The following is a 5,873-nucleotide window of genomic DNA, read 5'->3' on the forward strand; positions in this document are numbered from 1 at the left end:
TGACATCTCTGCCCAAACTCTTTGCCTTACAAATATCTGCTTGTGTCTGTATATGTGCGGATGGATGTGTGTGTGTGTGTGCGAGTGTATACCTGTCCTTTTTTTCCCCCTAAGGTAAGTCTTTCCGCTCCCGGGATTGGAATGACTCCTTACCCTCTCCCTTAAAACCCACATCCTTTCGTCTTTCCCTCTCCTTCCCTCTTTCCTGATGAAGCAACCGTTGGTTGCGAAAGCTTGAATTTTGTGTGTGTGTTTGTGTTTACTTGTGTGTCTATCAATATACCAACGCTTTCATTTGGTAAGTTACATCATCTTTGTTTTTAGATATATTTTTAATGTATCTAATATATTTATTTATTTATTTAATATATGAAAGGTGAAACGTTACCAAAAGTCTCAAAATGTTCTACTCCAATTTTTACTGACACTTTAATAAACTTTCAAACAGGTATACACTGTACATTACTCCAGTTTTAAATGACAGTGTACAGGTTTAGAAAGACGAATGTGAGAAATAAAATGCCACACTGTGCTGCAAAATTTGCAGGTTCGATTTATTTCTTGCAGTGCTTCAACTATGAAACAAGGGCATGTAAAACACTAGACAAATTGTTTCTCTTGTATTTATTCTCTGTCCTTACACATATTTTCAAACAAAAATGGTATACACAGTGATGTGCTGTTTGTTTCCTCCCTCACCACTGGTTTTACAGAAAACAAGAAAGTTGTATTTAAAGCTTACCAGCTTATGACTAGAATGCTACTGCAGAATCTAAATCATCCAAACCTTTGCAATCCTACCCATTCAGAGATTAAACTATGTGAAAACTACCATTGAAGCTACTTCCCTCACGGATCCAGAAGGGAGACAGAGGGAAGGGAGTAAATGGATATAGAAAGTAGGCAGAGGGAATGAGGAGGAGATGGACAAGGAAAGAGGGGACGAGGAGAGAGGCAGAGAGAAAAGGGGAGGGGGGATTTAATTATGTATATCCAATTCTCATATGTATTTAGCAGTTGTGAAGCGTTGCCGAGTTGATTAGTTTGTAACAATTATTGGAAATCCAAGTAGCCTATACTGTAGGTGTGTAGAACTGATCAACAAATAAACCAAAAAGAAGACGGAAGAATTGATATGGAGTTCAGTTGTGTTATTTTTTCTCTTAGTCAGTTTTCCTATTTATATATTATGTACATTTACTAAGTTTAGTACAATTCACTTCCAGCTGCTTGCATACCTTACAGCCTTGATTTTCTCTTGTGTTGTGATTCTTGAGTTTCTCCCAGCATATTTGATAATCAAAATATCCACGGGTGTGCTGCCGGTCTATAGTGTCCAACGGGCACAATATTTCGGCGATCATACATGTCGCCATCATCAGGTGAACTGATGGACTGAGCTCCTGTGAACGTGCCGGCACGGAGATCCGTGCGCTATGGCTGCTCAGAGGGAACTGGGTTCGGTCGTGGCGGCGGCCGATTTAAATACCCTCCGCACCCTGTACACGATCAAAGGCAGAGCCACGTGTGAAAGCACCCACATGATTTACCAACTGACCTGCCTACACTGTGAAGCTTTCTATGTGGGAATGACCAGCAACAAACTGTCCATTCACATGAATGAACACAAACAGACAGTGTTTGTTGGTAATGAGGATCACCATGTGGCTAAACATGCCTTGGTGCACGGCCAGCACATCTTGGCACAGTGTTACACTGTCCGGGTTATCTGGATACTTCCCACTAACACCAACCTGTCAGAACTCCGGAGATGGGAACTTGCCCTTCAGTATATCCTCTCATCCCGTTACCCACCAGGCCTCAACCTCCGCTAATTTCAAGTTGCTGCCGCTCATACCTCACCTGTCATTCAACAACATCTTTGCCTCTGTACTTCCGCCTCGACTGACATCTCTGCCCAAACTCTTTGCCTTACAAATATCTGCTTGTGTCTGTATATGTGCGGATGGATGTGTGTGTGTGTGTGCGAGTGTATACCTGTCCTTTTTTTCCCCCTAAGGTAAGTCTTTCCGCTCCCGGGATTGGAATGACTCCTTACCCTCTCCCTTAAAACCCACATCCTTTCGTCTTTCCCTCTCCTTCCCTCTTTCCTGATGAAGCAACCGTTGGTTGCGAAAGCTTGAATTTTGTGTGTGTGTTTGTGTTTACTTGTGTGTCTATCAATATACCAACGCTTTCATTTGGTAAGTTACATCATCTTTGTTTTTAGATATATTTTTAATGTATCTAATATATTTATTTATTTATTTAATATATGAAAGGTGAAACGTTACCAAAAGTCTCAAAATGTTCTACTCCAATTTTTACTGACACTTTAATAAACTTTCAAACAGGTATACACTGTACATTACTCCAGTTTTAAATGACAGTGTACAGGTTTAGAAAGACGAATGTGAGAAATAAAATGCCACACTGTGCTGCAAAATTTGCAGGTTCGATTTATTTCTTGCAGTGCTTCAACTATGAAACAAGGGCATGTAAAACACTAGACAAATTGTTTCTCTTGTATTTATTCTCTGTCCTTACACATATTTTCAAACAAAAATGGTATACACAGTGATGTGCTGTTTGTTTCCTCCCTCACCACTGGTTTTACAGAAAACAAGAAAGTTGTATTTAAAGCTTACCAGCTTATGACTAGAATGCTACTGCAGAATCTAAATCATCCAAACCTTTGCAATCCTACCCATTCAGAGATTAAACTATGTGAAAACTACCATTGAAGCTACTTCCCTCACGGATCCAGAAGGGAGACAGAGGGAAGGGAGTAAATGGATATAGAAAGTAGGCAGAGGGAATGAGGAGGAGATGGACAAGGAAAGAGGGGACGAGGAGAGAGGCAGAGAGAAAAGGGGAGGGGGGATTTAATTATGTATATCCAATTCTCATATGTATTTAGCAGTTGTGAAGCGTTGCCGAGTTGATTAGTTTGTAACAATTATTGGAAATCCAAGTAGCCTATACTGTAGGTGTGTAGAACTGATCAACAAATAAACCAAAAAGAAGACGGAAGAATTGATATGGAGTTCAGTTGTGTTATTTTTTCTCTTAGTCAGTTTTCCTATTTATATATTATGTACATTTACTAAGTTTAGTACAATTCACTTCCAGCTGCTTGCATACCTTACAGCCTTGATTTTCTCTTGTGTTGTGATTCTTGAGTTTCTCCCAGCATATTTGATAATCAAAATATCCACGGGTGTGCTGCCGGTCTATAGTGTCCAACGGGCACAATATTTCGGCGATCATACATCTCGCCATCATCAGGTGAACTGATGGACTGAGCTCCTGTGAACGTGCAGGCACGGAGATCCGTGCGCTACGGCTGCTCAGAGGGAACTGGGTTCGGTCGTGGCGGCGGCCGATTTAAATACCCTCCGCCCTCGGCGCGCTCCCTCCGCCGGGTATTTAAATCGGCCGCCGCCGCGACCGAACCCAATTCCCTCTGAGCAGCCATAGCGCACGGATCTCTGTGCCGGCACGTTCACAGGAGCTCAGTCCGTCAGTTCACCTGATGATGGCGACATGTATGATTGCCGAAATATTGTGCTCGTTGGACACTATAGACCGGCGCACACCCGTGGATATTTTGATTCTCTTGTGTTGTTTCTAAGCCTTCACTATTCTTCAATCGCGAGCTAACATCCCAAACATGTTTGGGCTCACATGCAGTTCCTCTTCATTGAAATTTCTTGGCTCAAACTTGACTAGGGGTTGAACCGCATGTGTAGCATTACACGCCCTAAATTAGACTCTTGTGACCCTTTGGTTAAATTGTCTGGCTGATGGCAAGTTTGTGAAATACAAAGTTAACATAACATATAATAACAGTAATAATAATATCGGGAGCTAAATTAACGACCCATAAACGATGTAGACCACACAGTTGTGATTTGTTTAGAATGATGTTTATTCAGAAAGCAAAATAATAGCGAAAGTGGTCGTATTTAGAGTTACTGTTACACTCGAGCGCATATCTATTTGACACAGTTCGATCATTCACAACCTCATCTCGAAACAAGTCCAAAACTCCAGCTCAATATTTACACAAAAAGTTATATTTCACACAGGAGTGAAGCTGCTCACCGCTCAGAGACTATGTCCTGCAATACAACACAACGCGAAATTTTCTAAGTTATTTCGCTTCCTAGCTGCATAAAGACCAACTGTCCGCTTTCATGCCTAAATCTGAACTGTACCCTTTGATGTCTCAACCAGAACTGTCCGCTTTCACGTCTGCATCAGCACTGTCCCTACGCCTGTCGCCGGCCACACTTCCCATGCGCCAAACATACTCATACAACTGACTAGGGCAGTTCCCTTTCCTGAAGCCATCCATCCAATTGGCTACAGCTTATTCTACATTATACATTTACATTTTAACATACCATATTTAAATAATCAAAGCTTGACCACTTTCACATTCTAAATAAAGTAACAATAATATCCATTACATAAGAAACATTAAATTCTTTTACATAAAACCAATATAATTTCCTTCTTAACTTTGAATGGCACGGCCAGTAGCCTTGCACCAATGTGCTTTCCGATAAATAAATACAGAACAAAAGTAACTATTACACATTAAGCTTTACAGTAAATATTCTGTTACCTAATGGTTCAGTACGGTGTCATGCTGTCATTGTTCAATGTGTTTTGTGTGGAGGAAATAATGATCTGATGCTTAACTGTAAATAATGATAATTCAAATTTGCTATATCTGTTAAACAAATAAAGTTACAGGGTTGATGTTTACACCATTTGTCATTTTAATGATGCGCTTCTATATGAAATGTTGATCATTAAGATTGACCAAAGCATTCAGTTTTTAGCATTCAGGTCTTTGTTACAAAACTTGTTGATTTCACTTTAACAGTAAATCCTAAACTATTATAGATACAATCAACGTTCAAGTTTTATTGGGATCACCATGAAATTTTATGGAGGATGGCAGATTAAAATTACTGTGGCTTAATTCCCTGCATTACTATAGAATCTTCAATAGATAATTTGCCAGTTTACATTACTTACATTATCCTCCAAGTTTTTGGAACATTATTAACAATCTTCTCTGGCTAATACTGTAGCAAACTGCTCATAAAGAGTGAACTAAACTTCATTTTTCACAACTACATCCATATTGCTGTGAATTCAATGCCAGCTCTGAGTCAGTTCGTCAATATACATTTTAAATGGGATTGGATCAGGACACAGCCTTGCCTTAGTCCTTTTGTTATGAGAAATTTCGAAGAAACTTTGACACAAAATCTGTAACGTTTGATACCTGGTACCTGAAATAATTTAATTTTGTTCTCACCTGTTTCAGGCCTGGAACTTACAGACATCAAGCACCGCTCTGTTATCAACCGCTACGCATCCTGTAGCATGGCCCTTGGAATGATGCTTGCTGGTCTGGTGTCTTGGGCACTGCCCAACTGGAACTATTTCATGTCATTTGCAGCCCTCAGTTGTTTTGCCCTGTTCTTCTTCTTCAGGTGATGCATATAAAATGAAAGGTGTGAAGGAGTACTTGTTTTTTAATACAATGATGATAAAAATGTGGGCAGTTTATGTGTGTGTCAGCGAATATTGTTTGGAAGTGGCAGTTCATCGGGAGACTGATTTTCAAGAGCAAAGAATGCATAACAATCTGACACAAAGCACAAAACCACATGAATGGCCAGTCACTTCAGAGACCTTTATCGTTGCTGTTCACAATACACTGGAATAGTACAATGGTTAAAAAGCAGCTGCATTATCGTGAACTTGGTATTACTGTTGCACTGTGATCAGAAACAATCTGAACAGCTGGTCAGGTTATTGCAGGTTAGGTTATGCCAAGAAATAACTGT

This window comes from Schistocerca serialis, chromosome 4 (genome assembly GCF_023864345.2).
Source record: "Schistocerca serialis cubense isolate TAMUIC-IGC-003099 chromosome 4, iqSchSeri2.2, whole genome shotgun sequence".
Lineage (NCBI taxonomy): Eukaryota > Metazoa > Arthropoda > Insecta > Orthoptera > Acrididae > Schistocerca > Schistocerca serialis.